At 44.3% G+C, this 20,875-nt stretch overlaps 1 protein-coding gene across 8 annotated transcripts in view; it reads right to left on the bottom strand.

The window, feature by feature from the left end:
* CUTC (cutC copper transporter) overlaps nucleotides 1-20,875 on the bottom strand; it is a 197,456-nt gene that overhangs the window by 1,173 nt on the left and 175,408 nt on the right. The gene's annotated exons all lie outside the window — the stretch shown is intronic.

The following is a 20,875-nucleotide window of genomic DNA, read 5'->3' as shown; positions in this document are numbered from 1 at the left end:
AATCCATAAACAGAAACTTGGTAATGGCCTTACCATCAAACTCTATCTGAACACGTTCACTCATGGGTCATCCATCAAGGGTGCCTGCGCCTTGCGTAACCCAAGCAGAGGGCACTCATATTTGGGTCACAGCATACCAGACAACACAGCTGTCTAGGTGTGTGAAAGACGCTGACCTGGGAACGCAAGCTGCCCGTTGCTTGCCATTAGGTTTGTAAATCACGTGTTCACACTTTTTCATTTGCTGGCTCAGACTGTATAGGATCACTTCATCCCTGCCATGCTAAAACCTTTACTTACAGTATCCTTCTGAATGCTATCTGTAGCATGCCTGTAGATCTTGTCACACTTACTGCGCGTTCAAAGACAGGTCTTCAAGGGAGCATGGGGTTCAATATGCTTTCGACTGACTTCAAAGTGAGAGCGTTTGCGGTCGGAATGCAGATTGTTCTTCCCATGGAGTGGGGGTATCACAGACACTGGATAAGAAAGAGCTGTGGGGTCTGCTGTGCCAGAGCGCATCCGCTTGGACACTACCCTCTGCCCCAACCATCCAGCCTGGAATGGTCGTACCACGGTGATGGGTGTTTTCTTCGCCTTTGGAAGTTCAATTGCAGAGATGTAGCAGCTGGAAGCCTCTGTCACTCTGGTGAAAAACTGACGCTATTTGTCTTCTTCCTCTTCTATAGTCTGAGTCTTTCTACAGCACAGAAGGCATTACCTCCCCCCTACGGAAGTAGAACGAGTGACCGGCGTGTAGCTGGGTCTCCCACTTGTGGTGAAACGGTAGCAGCATTCTCTTTCATCCTCTGTTCGTAGAATAGCATTTCCACTGTTTGTGCTGACTTAAAATGGCATTTCACTCTAACATTGCTACATTCTCTATCTATTCTGTATATTCTCTAGGGTTAGACTTGCTAAATCTTGCTGTTATTTGTAACCCTCTGCTCTGAGGGAGGAGACATTGTTATTTCCTTATTAAGAGATATTAATTGATATTTACTGACTGAATTGCATCGAAAAACACTTCACAAGAGAGAACCTTTTATTTTTATTAACTTATTTAAATGTAACATACTGGATAGCCCATTGACTATTTAAAGTGACCCTTTTGAGGCAGTGAAACGAAGAGAACATGCTGTTAAGGCAGCAAAGTATTTACATTGAGAAACGATGCTACATTTAAGCCAACCAGGTTGCCCCCAGTACAAAGAAGCACTGTTCTGACATTTGACAGCCATTTCATTATTTCTATTTTTGTGCGCTCGGTATTTGGGAACACTAGGCTCACCAATTTATGTTTTTGAGATAATTTTGATTTTCATTTCTGTTCACATCATAAAACACACTGGGCTGTTAAGCTTTCATTTTATTTGGTCTGAGTAAACTTAAGCAGGGATTCCTAAAATTGAGAAACGTCAAAGCAAGCACAAGCTCTCTGGCACTGGACATTTGCTTGGGGTTGCTCCATTATGCTCGTCTACCCACCAGTAAAAGAAAACTAACTAGGCAGCATTATAAGGAGAGTCTTAACAGAGGCAGTTGTGGATTATCTGCAAAGGAGTTCATAGTCAAGTCTTTATTAAGTGGGGGAACCTCCAACCTGGTTGTGGGAAGAGTCCTACTGGACCGATTGCTATCATGGGTCTTAGAGGGGAATAAATAAATTGTCAACTTTTCAATACAGCTTCTGGAATGGCCTCGGCACAACAGAACAATGTTTGAATCTTCACCTGCTTGTGGCAAAGTATAAATCTGCTGAGGGTGTATCGCTGCAGATGGCCTTCATGGACCTCTCTAGCAACTTCAATTGTGTAGTAAGAACTGAACTATGGGATATTTTAACTTCCCTGGATCTCGACTCAAGTTTGGTTGCGCTTTTGAGGCACCTGTATTAGGGTTTGTCTGTAGCTGTGAGATATGGGGACAGTGGAGAGTGCGCCTCATCCTTTCCGGTAACAAGGTTATGCGTAAGGGGCGCATCTTCGCCCCAATTTTATTTTTGTTATATATAAATGATCTTGATGTTACTCTATCAAATATTAGTGCTGATGTAACCCTTGTGAATGGTTGACCGTTGCCCACTCTCCTTTATGCAGATGAGACAGTGCTTCTCGCTTGAACTGCAAATGGGCTTAAGGCACTAATTTCTGGTTTTGTGGATTTTTCGGGGAAGAACTTGGTTTGCAAAGAAACCTCTCTAAAACTTTTGTAATGGTATGTGGCCAAAAAGCACTAAGACGCATCAAATAGCTATTAAGGGTAGAGTTGTAGGGAAGGTTAACTAGTTTCCTTACGTATGTATTTTGTTTGATGATGTTTGCAATTGGGCCTCATGTGCCAGGAACAGAATTGATCATTACAGGTGGGCTATGGGTACTATCTATCCACTGGCTTTGTCTATTGGGAAGAAACCTATTGCCCCTATGCTAGTGATTTACATAGAAAAATGTCTCCCTATACTGACTTATGGGGCTTGAGTGTGGGGTTATAGGAATGTCAGTAGCATGCAATTGGAAGAAAACAGTTTGTAGGCACATCTTGGGGGTTCCTCTAACCTCTTACAATTATGTATTGCACCAAGAGTTAGGCTCGCCTATAAGGAGGATTCTATTGAACTAGCTCCTCTGATGTTATGGTGTTCTGTGTGGTTGAAAAAAGAGGCTGATTTGAACAGGGAAATGATTAAGGATTGTCTTTCCTGTGAGAATGGTCATAACAACCCTTGGATGAATTATATTAGAAGGATTACCGAAGACTATGGCTGTCCTCAGTTGATGGGCCATCGGATTGTATGACGAAGGAGGATAAAACTTGGTTGGCTTCTACAAAGAAAAGCCAGAGGGAGGATTTTGAGTTAGGGGAACCATCAGTCAGAGATTACTGCCCGATTCAAACCTCTCTAGAAACAGCTTCCTATCTGAGCCTCATTCCTGGCTCGTGGGAAAGAATGTTACTAACCTGTTTTAGGTTAGGCTTCATCAGATGGATATTGTGTTCTCCGCAGGGCCAGTTTTCTGAAATAGACATTTGCACCTTTCCTTGTGATGAGGAATCACCCCCATCTCTTTAGCATTTTATGTTGTTCTGTAGATACTATTTACCTCTGACTAGGCATTATTTATTTCCAATTTTACATATCAACAAATTTAGCAAATGTAGAGAGGTCTTACTCTTTTTACAGCAACTAGGCGACTCTGCCACAATCAATGGGGCTGGTAGAATTTTTAAAAGTGCTTTGTAGCAATGGTGTTTTACTAGTTTTTATGTGTCTTTTCTTATTTATATTTGAATCCTGATTTTGTGATTATGATCTTATTTTATTTACTTTTATATTCTATATGTGTGTGAAAATTGTATTTCTTTTTTTATTGATGCCTTTTATGATCTTCTATTGTGAGATCAATTAAATAAATTGAAAATATTAACTTATTTAAATGTACCTTATTAGGTAGCCTATTAACCATTTAAAGTGATACTTCTGAGGTAGTGGAACGAAAATAACATGCCGTTAAGGCAGCACAGTCTTTACAATGAGAAACCACGCTGCATTTGAGCCAACCGGTTTGCCTCCAGTACACAAAAGCACCTTTCGAACATTTGACAACCATTTCGTTATTTCCCTTTTGTGTATTCGGGGACACTAGGCTCTCCACATATTTTTTTTTATACTTTTTTGAGTAAATTTTGATTTTTGTTTCGGTTACCACCATAAGACACACATGGCTGTGACCTTTCATTCTATTTGGTCTGAGTAAAGTTAAGCAAGGAGTCAAAAAATGGAGGAACGTCAAAAGAAGCACAAGCTGTCTGGCACTGGACATTTGCTTGGGGTTGCTCCATTATGCTGTTAAACCCACCAGTTAAAGAAAACTAACGAGGCAGCATTATAAGCAGAGCCTTCATTTTATCTGCAAGGAGTTCATAGTTAGTTCATTAGTGGGGGAACCTCTAACTTGTTTGTGACCTCTACATGACTGCACAATCACTTAACATCTAGGCATCCAGAGAATGGATTAAGGCATTTGTGCTTTGTTTGAAGAGCTGATCAACGATATTTATTTAAGCTTTTTCCACTCCTACCCTTGATCCAGAATGGCCTCACAAATGGGGGTTGACAGATCAGCTTTACTTATCGGATCAACCTTACAGGAGAGGGCTATGCAGACCAGCCCTTCTGTTTAACTGATTGATAGGAAAGTCTTGTGCAGCTCTTAACATGGCAGCCTAACTCCTGAATTACACCAAAGATGCATTTAAATTTGCCACCATACTGCTTGGACATTCTCCAATATGCCCCAAAACCTTCCTTGGAAAACCATACACGTTTTGAGTGGAGGACGTGTTATATGTGGTGTTGAAGAAGTCTATCAGTACTACTACGTACTAGAAAGAAATTCCCCATTACACCATGGGTTTGAAAAGAGCTATCTAGCATTATCCAGATAAGCAAGCATTCACATAGCCACTACATTTGGCTGGCTTTTTTAGTCAAGACCAATGTATTTTAAGAAGCCTACTGCAGTCACAAAAAACAAAATATTGCTTTCTATAAATAGTACATCTATAAGGTAACAAAATTAGGATGTGATGAGTCAGTGCAATTTTGAGCTGTAAAACAGTCCCTCATGCACTGCAACACAAGCACTCTGAATGAGGTGGATTGATAACCCCAAATAGCCAATAGCATTAGGAGCTAGAGAAATATTGCTCTGGGTGGAGCCGAACCCTACTGCACTCTACACCACTCCACTCTATTCTTCTCCAAATCATGCAATGCAACTGCACTCTACACGCCACTGTATTCTTGGCCACTGTACTCCATGCCATTTTACTCTATGCCACTACTATGCACAACTGCATTCTATGATGCTGCATTGTAAGCCGCTGCACTCTAAGCTACTATACTCTACGCCAATGCACTCTACACCAGTCCACTCTACCCCATGCCACTGCACTCTAGTCTGCATCACTCTACTCTACCCCACTGCACACTACTCTGAACCACTGTACTCTCCACCACATAATTCTACACCCCTTTATTCTAATGCACTCTACACCACTGCACTCTATGACAATCTACTATGTCACACTGCATTCTATGCCAGTGCACTCTAAGTCACTGCATTCAAAAAACCACTCTACTCTGCAACACTCCACTCTACAACACTGCACTCAGTGTGACTCAACTCTATGCATCTGCACTCTATGCCACTGCACTCTACAGCACTATACTCTACTCTGAACCACTCCACACTACTGTACTGTGCACCATCCTATGCCACTGCACTCTATGTCACTCTACTCCACCCTGCATCACTGCACTGTACGCCACTCTATTCTGCACCACTCCACGCCACTGCACTCTAATCTATGCCACTGCATTCGCCAAGGCTGCATTGTATGCCGCTGAAATCTATGCCGCTGCACTGTATGCCACTATACTCTGCAACACTCTACGCCAATGCACTCTACAGCAGTCCACTCTATGCCACTCTACTGTAGGCCAATCTACACAGCCCCACTCTATGCCACTCGAATACACAACACTCTTTGCCATACCACTCTATGACACATTACTCCACTCTTTGCCGTTCCAGTCTATGACACTCCACACTGTGCTCCTCTACACCACTAACTTTTGGCATGTTGTACAGCAGCCAGCTGTTTGCTTTTGATTAGTGGGAGCTGCCAGATCCCACCAAGCAAAAGCAAACATAACTCCGCTTTTTGCAAGTGGGAACTGTCAAACAAATCCTGCTTGCAGAAAGTGGAGTTTTCGTCAATATGCGTGCAGGGAAACAAATTAAAACATTTCTCTTGCAAGCTATTTCAAGCAGCTCCCTGCTTGCAGGAGCAATGCTGGCTCCCACAGGATGTGGGGACCTAGCTAGAACTGAGGCGGCTTTCAGGCTCCCCCCATAGTCCTGCCAATCTCTCTCTCGCTTCCATAAAGGGAATGGGTTGGAAGAGAGAGAGGCTTTTATTGCAATGGTCTCTCTAATTGAATAACTTCAGAGTGTCACACTAGCAAGATGTTTGGTACCCTTTGGGTGGTTATAGGGGGTTGGCTGCAAGGCCTTGCATCAGGCCATGCCCTTTGGCTAACCCCTGCTGCCTACAGCCAAAAGCCATGCTCGACGGGGGGCTGATTATAGGGGGTTGGTCGCAGGCCAGGCCCTGCAGCCAAACCTCGCTTTGTACGGGCAAAGGCTGTGCGCGACACAGAGTTGGGTGATTGTAGGAGGTTGGCCGCAGGGCGCTGTGGATAGATTAACATACAGTGATTAAAATTACTTCAAGTAAAAAAAATCTATAGAAATCCACTAAAAATAACATCCAAGGTTACAGGGACGTTTTAGTTAGGAAATAGAATTTTAAAAAAACATAGAAATTCACTTAAAAAAAACAAAGGTTACAGAGACGTTATATTTAGGTTCTGAGTTTACTTGCCCAAAACCACAAAAACTCAGCAGTTACAATGCTTTCAAGTAACTATAATTCGCGCCCTCACCATGCACTGCTAATTACCCAAGGTATTACAGCACTCATGACAACTTCTATAACATCATTAAAAATGCAAATGAAACATTAGCCGTCAAATCAGTGAAGAAAAAACTATGCATGGCGGGGGTACGTGTTATAGTTACTTGAAATAACCAACTATAACTGCTGAATTTCTATGGTTTTGTGCGAGTAACTTCAGAATCTAACTATAACTCCCCTGTAACCTTCGTTTTTTTAAGTGAATATATGAATCTACATACATACATGCACACATACATATAAATATATTAAAAGCTTTGATGGCTTTTTCACATTTTGGATTCAAATCCATGCAAAAATTATATGTTTACGCTCAAATAAAATAGTTATTAATATTTTATCAAAGCATTTCTTTTTTACCAGTGGAATCTAATCTATGGCAGTGGTTCCCAACCTGTGGACCACAGACCACCAGGGGTCCATGACACATTCCTAGGGGGTCTGCTGGCCTGGGCTGGAAGGAAGGCAAATATCCAGCTGGGGCCTTGGACAAACCTATGTGTGTTTTTATATTTATTACTTCTTTTGTGCAGCACTTTTAAAAGCATTGCCAAGTTCCTTCAAAAATAAAAGAGTCAAGATAACTCTAGTGATTAATGTACCTGCTGGAAAGAGATGGGAGTTCTGTCTAGTGGCAGTTTTGACTCAAAGGTGGCGCAGATGGTTAACATGACTGCTGCAAAGAACTTGTATCATGCCAAGAACAGTATTTTATGTGCATAGCACAGTAGGTTACTGTTTTTGCAACAGAGATCCTTTTGTTATTTTGCAGTTCATAAGTTACAATCGTAATCTAGCACAGTGAGCTATGAACTGCCATTAAAGAGCTGCATGCAAACTGTAAGGCACAAATTAGAAAGTTGTTTTTTACCAGTATTTCATTTTCTTTATACAGCTAAAAAATGTTTACTTGCTTAGAAATACATTCTTAATATTAAAGCCAAAACTAACCACTGTGCTGTGTTCTGAATCCTGAGTTTGTGCTTCTCCAGACCAAGAACGTTTAAAAAATGCCTACCACTGTGGATGGCATATGAATCCTACACCTTATAGTCCCCTTTAAAGTGCTCCGACACCCTACACTGACATGAGAGGCGATACAAAACAAATTAATTACATAAGACAGAGAGTCTATCGAGAGAGGAGAGGCCCTTATGGTTTGACTTCCTTTCCCCACCACATATTTATGTGAAAAAGCTTTCTTAACGTCTTTGTTGCCAGGCCTTTTCCCCCTCAGGTGCCAAGCCTTTTTTGTGGCTATTTGGGGCAGTTCGTGCTTAGTCCCTCATATATTTTTGACAACATAAGCTACCCACACCAAATTTGTGTCCTTTTTCCCCCAACATCCTAGGGATTCTAGAGGTACCCAGAGTTTTTGGGTTCCCCTGGAGTAGGCCAAAATACAGCTAAAATTTTTTTTTTTTTTTTTTTTTTAAATGGGAAAGGGCTGCAGAAGAAAGCAGGTGTTTTTTTCTCTGAAAATGGCACCAACAAAGGATTTGCGGTGCTAAAATCACCATATTCCCAGCTTTCAGGAACAGGCAGACCTGAATGAGAAAACAACATTTTTCAACACACTTTCGGCATTTTACTGGGGTATACTTTATTTTTACTTTTTTTTGTGCTTTCAGCGTCCTTCCAGGTAGTGCCAGAAATGGGTGTGAAATCAATGCTGGATCCTGGACAGCTAAACATTTCTGAAAAGTAGACAAAATTCTGAATTCATCAAGGGGTCATTTGTGTAGTTCCTTCAACGTTTTCCTACAGAAAGTAACAGCTAAAAAAATAATAATTGAAATTGAGGTGAAAAAAAGAGCCATTATTGTCCACTTTTTCTTCTATAACGTTTTCCAGCTATGGCAGTTTTTTTAAAGCAATATACCGTTACGTCCGCTGGACTCTTCTGGTTGCTGAGATATATAGGGCTTGTAGGTTCATCAAGAACCCTGGGTACCCAGAGCCAATAAAGGAGCTGACCCTTACAATGGGTTTTCATTGTATACAGGGAGTGCAGAATTATTAGGCAAGTTGTATTTTTGAGGATTAATGTTATTATTGAACAACAACCATGTTCTCAATGAACCCAAAAAACTCATTAATACCAAAGCTGAATATTTTTGGAAGTAGTTTTTAGTTTGTTTTTAGTTTTAGCTATGTTAGGGGGATATCTGTGTGTGCAGGTGACTATTACTGTGCATGATTATTAGGCAACTTAACAAAAAATATATATATACCCATTTCAATTATTTATTATTACCAGTGAAACCAATATAACATCTCAACATTCACAAATATACATTTCTGACATTCAAAAACAAAACAAAAACAAATCAGTGACCAATATAGCCACCTTTCTTTGCAAGGACACTCAAAAGCCTGCCATCAATGGATTCTGTCAGTGTTTTGATCTGTTCACCATCAACATTGCGTGCAGCAGCAACCACAGCCTCCCAGACACTGTTCAGAGAGGTGTACTGTTTTCCCTCCTTGTAAATCTCACATTTGATGATGGACCACAGGTTCTCAATGGGGTTCAGATCAGGTGAACAAGGAGGCCATGTCATTAGATTTCCTTCTTTTATACCCTTTCTTGCCAGCCACGCTGTGGAGTACTTGGACGCGTGTGATGGAGCATTGTCCTGCATGAAAATCATGTTTTTCTTGAAGGATGCAGACTTCTTCCTGTACCACTGCTTGAAGAAGGTGTCTTCCAGGAACTGGCAGTAGGACTGGGAGTTGAGCTTGACTCCATCCTCAACCCGAAAAGGCCCCACAAGCTCATCTTTGATGATACCAGCCCAAACCAGTACTCCACCTCCACCTTGCTGGCGTCTGAGTCGGACTGGAGCTCTCTGCCCTTTACCAATCCAGCCACGGGCCCATCCATCTGGCCCATCAAGACTCACTCTCATTTCATCAGTCCATAAAACCTTAGAAAAATCAGTCTTGAGATATTTATTGGCCCAGTCTTGACGTTTCAGCTTGTGTGTCTTGTTCAGTGGTGGTCGTCTTTCAGCCTTTCTTACCTTGGCCATGTCTCTGAGTATTGCACACCTTGTGCTTTTGGGCACGCTTCTTGCGACCCTGTTGACTATTTTGAATGAAACGCTTGATTGTTCGATGATCACGCTTCATAAGCTTTGCAATTTTAAGAGTGCTGCATCCCTCTGCAAGATATCTCACTATTTTTGACTTTTCTGAGCCTGTCAAGTCCTTCTTTTGACCCATTTTGCCAAAGGAAAGGAAGTTGCCTAATAATTATGCACACCTGATATAGGGTGTTGATGTCATTAGACCACACTCCTTCTCATTACAGAGATGCACATCACCTAATATGCTTAATTGGTAGTAGGCTTTCGAGCCTATACAGCTTGGAGTAAGACAACATGCATAAAGAGGATGATGTGGTCAAAATACTCATTTGCCTAATAATTCTGCACTCCCTGTACAGTGTATACAGAAATTAATTTGGTGAAATGTAAAGAGTGAAAAATAGGTATCAAGGAAACCTTTGTATTTCCAAAATGGGCACAAGATAAGGTATTGAGAAGCAATGGTTATTTGCACTTCTCTGAATTCCGGGGTCACCATACTAGCATGTGAATTACAGGGCAGTTCTCAAATAGACGTCTTTTTTACACACTGTCTGACATTTGGAATAAAAAAATGTAGCGAAAGACAAGGAGCAACAACACTTGTTCTTCTATTCTGTGTTCCCCCACGTCTCCCGATAAAAAATGGGCCTATTGCCCGCGACAGGAAATGCGCCAAAACACAACATGGACACATCACATTTTCCCAAAGAAAACTGTCAATTTTTTTGCAAAGTGCCTAGCTTGGATTTTGGCCTCTAGCTCATCCGGCACCTGGGAAAACCTAGCAACTCAGGACATTTCTGAAAACTAGAAACCTGGGGGAACCCAGGATGGGGTAACTTGTGGCGCTCTCAAATATATATACAAACACACACATACACACGCGTACGTATATACATTACACAGTAGCCACTTTTGTGTTGCTAATAACTTTGCGCTGTTTGATAGATTTCAACTTTCCAAAAGAGTGCTACTTTTTGGGTAGTCTGTGCATGGAAAGTTTCAGGGTGATTTGTCAAGCGGGGGCTGATAAAAAGAGGGGTGCCCCAAAACAGGCTGTCCCCATTAATGTTTTCTAAGAATTGTAGAAACACGTACAGCTACAACATTTGAATGGATTTACACCACATTTGGCAAAAAGCTAGATCTTGGTCCAGAAAGAGTGCTTTTTGTGTTTTGGTGCAAGTAGTTTTGGAGAAATTAAGGTTAAAAAAACGTGTATATATATCACGCTGCAGAGGATCGAAGTGGCAACATAATTCATGCTAAGATCTGATTGGCTGCCCTACATCAATCAGAAATGTGAGGCAGCCATCTAGGCACTCAGGGCTCAGTCCTGAGTCCTAAAAAAAAAAAAAAAAAAAAAAAAAAAAAAAAATCACAAAAAAGGTATAGGGAGCAGGACAGGGGTACCCTGACCACCTACACCTTGTGGTGGTGTCCTAGAGGAACTCCACCTGGGGCCAGAAATTTTTTTTTTTAAATCAGTTTTGCCGCATATTCGTGGATGACCAGCTGAAAAAAAAGCAAAAAAAGCAAAAGCAGAATCCTCACTCATTGTAAAAAAAAAAAAAAAAACCTGCAATGGGAAAGGGCCAGGTGAGGGGAATGGGGTGTTGCAGCATACGTATTTAGCCTGGGGGCGAGGTTAAAAAAAAAAAAAAAAAAATGCCCCTCTTGGAGCCTAATTAGGCCCCAGGGATCCTATCTTCTGGGGACAAAATGTATTGAAAAAAGAGGAGGGGGCAGCATGACACCCCCTACCTGACCTTAAAAAGGGCACAAGGATCCCATCAGCTGGGACCGAGCAGTTAAATGAAGGGAGGGGGTGCGCGGTCCCTCTCCCCAAGCCTTAAAAAGGCCCCGGGGACCTCATCTGCCTGGGGCCATCACAGAAATTAAGAGGCAGGGGGATTGTGCGGCCCCAATCCCCGAGCCTTCAAAGTCCCCAGGGACCACAACCACCGGGGCAAGCTAAGGGACTGTCTGCCTGGGAGCCCACGCCCGGGACAATGCAGTTTCCCTGCCGACAGCAGCACTGGCAGGGAAACATATGCTTGTTCCCATCTAGCACAAGCATTTTTTAATCTCCCGCCAGACAGGAGCAAACATGCAAGTCTGCTCCCAACCGGCAGGATATTTTAAAATTCTCTGCTGCAGGATGTTCTGTTTCCCTGGCGTACGTCTGCAGGCAGGGAAACGGAACACATATTGCTTCAGTCTGGAGGGATTGAGCATCGATTGTTGATCCCTCCGGGCAGGAGCAATGCGGCCCGCATCATGCAGGGAGCTGGGTATGGCTGCAGGGGCCTTTGGCTCCCCCCACGGCCACTGTTGCTAGTGGGTACCCAGAGTGGACACCGACCTGTGGGCCCACGGGATGGGTGTCCCCAGGGCCTAAAAAGGGGGGACCATGCAGGCCCCTCCCCTTTTACATAAGATACAACCTCTGGGGATGGGGCCCCCATGGCCTATGAAGGCTTGTTGAGGTGGGGTGCATGGCCCAAATCCTCTTGTAAATAAGATACAGCCCCCGGGGGTGGGACCCCTGGTGCCTGAGAAGGATTGTGGAGGGGGCTCCATCCCCTTTTTAGGTCACAGCCTACCACACAGCAAAGCTGCCTGGATTGTCAAAAAAACCATGGGAACTTTCAGAAAGTTCACCTGGGAGGGCATTCCGCTTGTTGATTACTATTGGCTTCGTGGTTTGTAACTCAAATGTTCTGGCTTTCCATTTGCTTCAGGCTCTCCAAGTTCAATTTGTACCTCCCTTTGCAAAAACAGTGTTTACTGAATTCTTCCACAAACTCAATTTCTGTTACAGGCCTTTAAATATTGTTCTTGTCTTGTCACATTTGCTGTACATTCAAAGCCTGAGGTCAAATGTCAGGTGCTGTCTTCCAAAGGTGCTTGTTTACTTTTTTTCCTCTGACTTCAAAGTGAGAGTATATGTGACAATCTTGCTGGATACTGGGGGGTTTGAAAGAGTTTTTTTCTAGCACACGACAATATGTAAATGAACTGTGTAATTATTTTAAATATATGATAATTGTGAATGCACAATGAAGCACACTTTTTGTTATTTCTGAAATGTGTTTGAAACAAATACTCTAATATGATCAAAACGAATCATTGAACTAGGTGGCGAAATTTCCACAAATTTTCATCGGTGCACTGTATAGTTCGATTACTAAAACTTTATGTCTGTGCAAATGTAATGGCCTTTTCAATTGAAAATGTGTTGTCTGTAATGGCAGTGTTATACCACACTATGATACTCCTCTCTGCGTCACTCCACTCTACGCAGGCCCACTCCACATCACTGCACTCTACTTTGCACCAAGCCACTTTACACCACTCCATGATACTACACTCTGACCACACCTATCTATGCCACTTTACGCTACACCTCTCTACCCTGTACCACTCTGATCTATGCCAATGCACTCTTCGCCACTCTACTCTACGCCCCTGCACTCTGCACCACTCCAGTCTAGGCCACACCAATCTACTCTGTACAACTCCACTCTACGCCATTCTGCAACACTGCACTCTATGCCAACACACTCTACGCTAATGCACTCTACTCTACCACTCAACTCTATACCCCTGCACTTAATGCCAATCCACTGTACCCCACTCTAAATTACTCTGTACCAGTGCACTCTATGCCACTGAACTCTACACCACTTTACTCCACGCCATGACACTCTATGCCACTCCATGCAACAGGCGCTCTCTACCCTGCACCGCTCTACTCTATACTACTTCACTCTACTCTGGAACAATCTACTCTACGCCACTGAGCTCTACGCCAATGCACTCTGCACAACTGAACTCTTCTCTGCATCACTGTACTCTGGGAAACTGCTCTTTCTGCCACTCTACTCCTCTCTACACCACTGCACTCTGGCACAACTCTGCAACAGTGTACTCTCCGCCACTGAACTCTACTCTGCACTATTCTAATGCAATCTATGCCACTGCACTCTACAACACTATATGCTACTCTCTACCACACTATGCTACTCTACTCTGCACCACTCTACTCTACGCTGCACTCTATCCCACTCAACTTAATGCCACTGCCCTCTGCATCACTCAACTCCACACCAATCTAGTCCTGTGCACTCTACTCTGCACCACACTTTAGACCTTTCCACGCCATTGCACTATGCACCACTCCACGCTATGCCACTTTATGCTATGCCTCTATACTCAATCCTGTACCACTCTACACTACTGCACTCTGTGCCACTGCACTCTACACCACTCGTCTAGGCCACACCAATCTACACTGCACAGCTCCACTCCACGCCACTGTATTCTACACCACTCTGCAACACTGCACCCTATGCCACTGCGTTCTATGCCAATACACTCTACACCAATGCACTTTACTCTGTAACACCCAACTCTATGCCCATGTACTTTATGCCAATCCTCTATACGCCACTCTAATCTACGCTGCACCACTGCACTTTACACCACTTTACTCTATGCCATTACACACTATGCAAATGCGCTCTACCCTGCACCCCTCCACTCTACGCCACTTTACTCTACTCTGAAACAATCTACTGTATGCCACTGCACTCTGCGCCACTCCACTGTATGGAACTTCACCCCTCTATTCTTAACCACTGCAATTTATGCCCCTGCACTCTACTCTGCATCAATGTACGCTATGCCACTGCTCTCTACGCACTCTACTCCACACCACTGCACTCTGACACTCTACTCTGCCACTGAACTCTACACCTGTCTATTCTACACAACTCCACTGTATGCAACTGCACTCTATAGCACTGTATTCTACTCTGCACCACTCTATCCAACTGCACTCTGCTGCGCTCTAAGCTACTGCACTGTATGGCACTCAACTCTAGGCCAAGGCCCCCTGCATCACTCAACTTTATGCCACTCAAATCTGCATCACTCCACTTTGCGCCACTCCACCTGCACCACTCCACTATGCACCACCCTCATCTATGCCACTGCATTCTATTATGCTGCATTGTACACTGCTGTATTTAATACCACTGCACTCTGTCACTAAACTCTGCAACACTCTGCGCCAATGCACTCTACACCAGTCCACTCTACTCTGTGCCGTTCCAGTGTATGCCACTCTATGCGACTTCACACTATGCCACTCCAATACACAATACGCTCTGACACTCCAATACAAGACACTCTACTCCATTCTTCACCATTCCACTCTACAACAGTCCACGCCTCTCTCCTCTATGCCACCAACTTTTAGCCATGCTGAACAGCAGCCACACTGGTGAACAACATGGCCAAAACACATATGCAAAGCCAATAGCTCTTGCACATGTGAGACCTATTGGCTTTGTCAATGCTTGTAAATGGAATGTAGCCCTGTGGATGGGGTCAGTGGAGCCTAATGAGGCTCGGGAGGAGAGATTGCACACCCCCTACCATTTATCTAAGTCTTGCTCGGTGAGTGCCCCGTGTTAGCATCGGGGCGCCCACCTATAATTTAGAGAGGTCCTGGGGATGGGGTTGCTGGGGCCATTTAAGGCTCAGGGATATACAATATATATGTGAAGTCGGGATTGACAACCTTATAACACACACATACCAAAGATTGTGTGTAGCATGGGGATGGCAGTCTACGGAGGCGGGGAGGGAGTGGGATTGGCAGCCTGTGGGGGTGGGGGACTTGGCTGCCACAAGGCCTGACCGCAGAGGGTTGGCTTTAAATATGGTAACAACATATTACTATTAAAAAAAAAAAAAAACAGGTTACAGTAATTTTATAGTTAGGTGAAATGTTTAGTAACAATGTAAGGTCTTAAACTAAAAAAAGTTTTTAAAAACCCATAAATTCACCAGTTATCGTTAACTCAAGTCACTTTGACTTGTGCTCTAAAGTAACTATACCTTGCGTCGCTGCCTGTCAATTAGCCCTTGGAGTCACTCTGGTATCCTGGGATGAACAGATGTAGTTTCTGTCCTTCTCATCCAGGCAAGAGGCGTCCAGGGAACAGGTCAGCACAGCAGGGCAGCAGTCCAGCAGTGACTATCCTTTCAGCAGCACAGCTGTCCTTCTTCCTGGCAGAGTCCAATGGTCCAGGAGTCTACTGAGGAGTTGGGATCTGGGGTCCAATATTTATACCCGCTGCCCACTTGGAAGTGGAGAACCCTCCCACCCACCCAACGGGGTATCAGGCAGCCCCTTCCGTCCTGGCCGCAACGTGTTTGAGGTCACAAAAGACCACTGTCTAGCCCTTTGTGAGCGCTCATACAGAGCCTTCGTGATGTATATGTGTGGTAGGTGAAAGCTTCACCCATGGCCCATGTTGCCACTCTAACCTTTGTCTCACTGTCTGGGAGCAATACATGAAGGCCAACTGCCAGCAGAATCCACTAGGCACCAGGGATTTTAAGTGTGTGTGTGTTTTTTTTTTGTGTGGGGGGGAGGCGGCCCCTTGGCCAAAGGCCGATCCCCCAAGGGGGCATAATCTTATATGCCGTTTCTGCCCCCCTGGGGGCAGATCGGTGAATTATTTTTCAGCCGATTTCCCCCAGGGGTGTAGAAGCCACAATGGCACCAGGGATGTGTTTTTATTAGTTTTTGTGTGTGTGGGGCCTTGGGCAAGGGTCGCCCCCCAAAGGGGGAGAAACCCTTTTAGGCAGTTCTGCGCCCCTTGGGGGCAGATCGGCCTTCTTTTTTTGGCCTATCTGCCCCCAAGAGGGGCAGAATCCACTAGGCACCAGGGATTTTCTTTTTGTGCATGTGTTTTTTGTGCAGGGGGCATAATATTTTCGCTGTTTCTGACCCCTTTGGGGGCCGATCAGCCTAGTATTTCTTTAGGCCCATCTTCCCCGGAGACCATTAGACACCAGGGAAAATGTTTAACTGTTTGGTGGCGGGGTGTTTCTCAACCGGCGAAGTGTATGCATTTGTGATTATAACAGTTTATTTCTCTTTTTTGTTTTAGTTCAAAGCTTTTGCTTCTTTTGTGGTGGCTCGTTTTGGCAGTGGTTGACCTGCGGTTTGCGTAGTTGCATGTTTTAGGTAAGTAAATTTACTCAAAAGCAGTATTGTTGCCATGCATGAATGACATGTTTGTAGTTGGTGTACTAAATGCAGGATTGTGTGTGAAATTGTCCTTAGATTTCTTTTTAGTGGGATATCATTGGTGATTGCTGAGTCTGTGCAGATTAGTTGCTGGCGAGTTTAGCTTTTTCAGGCAAGTGAGTGGTATAGTTTTTGAATACATAACTCTTTGTAATAAAGCCACATTTTATTTATTACTTATTTTAGACAGTGCTGGTTATTGTTGGCGCATTTGTCACTTTACACTTCTTAGAAAGGATCATGGCTAGCCGCAAAGATACCGCTCAGCAGGTTGTTGGCATGCTTTTTGAGTCGTCGTCTGACCATGATTGTGAGACGGACTCTGCATCTGAGGTAGAGGAATAAGAAAGAGAATCTGTCCAAGAGGAATCTTCTGATGAGGAAGCCACTCTCAGTGCAGATGAAGGGCCTGTTTTTGAGGAGGACATCAATGTGCCAATGGTGCAGCATCCAGCGGCTGAAAGGCTTCCAATTGGAAGACCTGACACCTGGGTTGCCCCAAACATGGAGCAGCCACAGCTGCCTGCCTTTACTAGTCTCCTGGGGTGTAGAGTAAATACAGAAAACTTTTTGCCTATCAATTTCTTTGAGTTGTTTATGGATGTCGTATTTTTGGAAGAGATTGTTGAGCAGACTAATTTGTATGAGGAGCAGTATTTGAGGGACAACACTGCCAGACTTAGGCCTCAGTCTAGAGCTACCTATTGGATTCCAACAAATTTGGAAGAGAAGAAAAAGTTCTTGGGTTTGACTTTTTTGATGGTGTTAATAAGGAAGCTGTCACTGGCTTCTTATTGGCCTGCTAGTCCCCTGATGGCAATGGCTATATTTCCTGCAACAATGACTCGTAATCGGTATTTGCTTCTTCATCAGATGCTGCATTTTGTCGACAATGCTTTAGCCTTGCCACGAGATCACCCCGATTGTGACCGTCTTTTTAAGATTAGGCCTGTCCTTGATCATTTTGTAGATTGGTTTTCAGAGGTCCATGTGCCAGGCAAAGAAATAAGTGTGGACGAGTCTTTGGTCCTGTTTAAGGGTTGTTTGGTTTTTAGGCAGTACATTCCCAGCAAGAGGGCACGGTATGGAATTAAACTGTATATACTGTCAGAAAGTAGTACAGGATATGTTTATAATTTCAGGGTCTACACTGGTAGGGATTCTAGTATTGACCCCTCCTCACCCCCCCCCCCTCTCCCCCCCGGTTGTCCACCCACTTTTGGAGTTAGCGAGAAAATTGTGTGGGAACTTGGTAGATGACTGTTTAACAAAGGTCACCATTTGTATGTAGATAACTTCCACAATGTAGTTCAGTTGTTCAAGGAGTTGTTCAGAGTGGACACTGTTGCTTGTGGCACAATCAGCTCTAACCGGAAAGGCTATCCAAGGGAGCTTGTCTGTAAAAAACTTGAGAGGGGACAGTGCAGTGCCTTGCGGAATGATGAGCTGCTAGCTCTGAAATTTGTAGACAGTAGGGATGTGTACATGCTAACTACCATCCATGATGAGAGTACTTCACCTGTGGCTGTTTGGGGTCAAGTTGCTGAAGTGCGCAAACCTGTTTGCATTTTAGAGTACAATAAGCACCTGGGTGGTGTTGATAGAGTAGATCAGAGGTTGGAACCCTACACTGCTGTTCGTACGTCTTACGTGTGGTATTAAATTTGGCTGTCCATTTGTTCAATCTGGCAACTTTTAATGCTTTTACAGTGTTTAAGGATTGTTCCCCTGAGTCAAGGAGGAAATTTGTTAAATTTCAAGAGTTAGTGATAGCGAGCCTTGTTATGGTGGATCATGCAAGAGTTCCTAGAGTAGCAGTTGTGGAGGATGTGGCTAGATTGAAAGATCAGCACTTTCCTTATCAGATTCTTCCCACTCCCAAAAAAGACTTTCCCGCTAAGAAATGTAGAGTTTGTGACCGAAGAGGTCTCAGGAGAGAAAGTCGGATGTACTGCCCGGAAGGTCCTTCAAAGCCTGGACTGTGTGTGGCAGACTATTTCAGGAGTCACCACACCCAAACAAAGTTTTTAGAAATACTGTGAGCGTCAACTGCCTGTTTTATATTTTCATATGTTCAGTTTCACTGTTGGCATTACCGTTATGTACTCAGTTAGAACTTTTGTGTTTGTAGTTTTGTACTTATAATTAGTTAGTGGTTTCTTTGTTGTTTAAAAACAAAAAAAAGTGATGGTAGGGTGCATGCGGTGGCGCTTGGCTGGCGGTGTGCGTGGAGTGGCGCGTGACTGCCGGTGTGCATGGGGTGGCGCTTTGCTGGCGGTGTGCGTGGAGTGGCGCTTGGCTGGCGGTGTGCGTGGAGTGGCGCTTGGCTGGCGGTGTGCGTGGAGTGGCGATTGGCTGGCAGTGTGTGTGGGGTGGCGCTTGGCTGGCGGTGTGCGTGGGGTATCGCTTGGCTGGCAGTGTGTGTGGAGTGGCGCTTGGCTGGCAGTGTGTGTGGAGTGGCGCTTGGCTGGCGGTGTGCGTGGAGTGGCGCTTGGCTGGCGGTATGCGTGGAGTGGCCCTTGGCTGGCAGTGCCAGCCAAACGCCAGTTCACACACTCCCATCAGCTGGTGTGATTGTTATATCAGGCATGTGGTTGTATGAAAGTGATGGGCCCTTGAATGGCGCTGTCTGTTGATGCGAGTGTTGTAATGTGCTGCACCCGCGGCTGGCGGCATGAATGGTCTTATGCATGTCATGTATGAAAGGTGTGTGAATGGACTGTAAAGTGGTTGGTGCCTTGACATGGCTTTACAGCTCACGAGCTGTGAGTCATTGGTTTAGTTTTTTGGCCTTTCAGTTATTAACAGTGCATTTAACTTTTGTGAAATCTCTTGTTAATAAAATTTGATCTACTGAACCATCACTCACCCTCGTGCCAAATCCAACCAGTATGCGTGCTAAAAATGAAAAAACCTTCTCCGCTGTAATCATGCGTCACAGCACACCCGTGACAAGCTAGGTGTCTCGAGTGGGAACCCGATAATGAAGCATGCCACCAACTTGGTTGGTGGGAGAGGGGTCTTTTTAACATAACCTAAGTGTGTTTCTTTTCTTTTCACAATTTTAGGGTTTAGAACATCACAGAAGCACGTGGACACATCAAAATGATCTATTGCAAAACTACCTGTGTTTGGTGGCGGGGCACCTATGTTTTTGGTCCCAGGTGCGGCCTTCATCTAGGGCAGTGGTTCCCAACCTGTGGTCCGGGGACCCCTGGGGGTCCGCGAAGCCTCCTCAGGGGGTCCGCAACTGCTTAGACAATTAAATAATATTACCAGATTAGGTCCCCAGCTTTCAGTAAAGACTCAGTGGGGGGTACCCAGATTCCAATAATGAGTCAGCGGGGGTCCCTGGGTTCCAGTAATGATAAAGTGGGGGTCCACAGAAGTCAAAAGGTTGGGAACCACTGATCTAGGGAACCTACCAAACCCAGACATTTTTTAAAACTAGACACCCCCAGGAGTCCAGGGAGGTGTGGCTTGCCCGGATCCCCATTTTCTTACCCAGACTCCTCTGCAAACCACAAAATTTGCTTTAAAAAAAAGCATTTTTCCTCACTTTTCTTTGTAGGATCACCGCTCAGGCACAAATTTCCTACCACCCAGCCTTCCCCTCAGTCTCCTAAGTAAAATGATACCTCACTTGTGTGGGTCCCCCAAGCAGAGTCAGCCTAAATATGTATGAAAGAAAAATATGTGCTTATCAACTCGGTGTGCTATCCCCACAATCTCTACAGGTTTTTGGCCTTTTTCCGTTGCAGGCACCTGGGCTACCCACACAAGTGAGGTATCATTTTTATCAGGAGACTTGGGGGAATGCTGGGTGGAATGAAATTTGTGGCTCCTCTCAGGTTCCAGAACTTTTTGTCACCGAAATGTGAGGAAAAAGTGTTTTATTTAGTCAAATCTTGAGGTTTGCAAAGGATTCTGGGTAACAGAACCTGGTGAGAGCCCCACAAATCACCCCATCTGGGATTCCCCTAGGTGTCTAGCTTTCAAAAATGCGCAGGTTTGGTAGGTTTCTCTAGGTGCCGGCTGAGCTAAAGGCCAAAATCTAAAGCTAGGCACTTTGCAAAAAACACGTCAGATTTCAATGTAAAAATGTAATGTGTCCATGTTGCGT

This window comes from Pleurodeles waltl, chromosome 6 (assembly GCF_031143425.1).
Source record: "Pleurodeles waltl isolate 20211129_DDA chromosome 6, aPleWal1.hap1.20221129, whole genome shotgun sequence".
Lineage (NCBI taxonomy): Eukaryota > Metazoa > Chordata > Amphibia > Caudata > Salamandridae > Pleurodeles > Pleurodeles waltl.
This window is presented reverse-complemented; position numbering and strand designations above follow the sequence as displayed.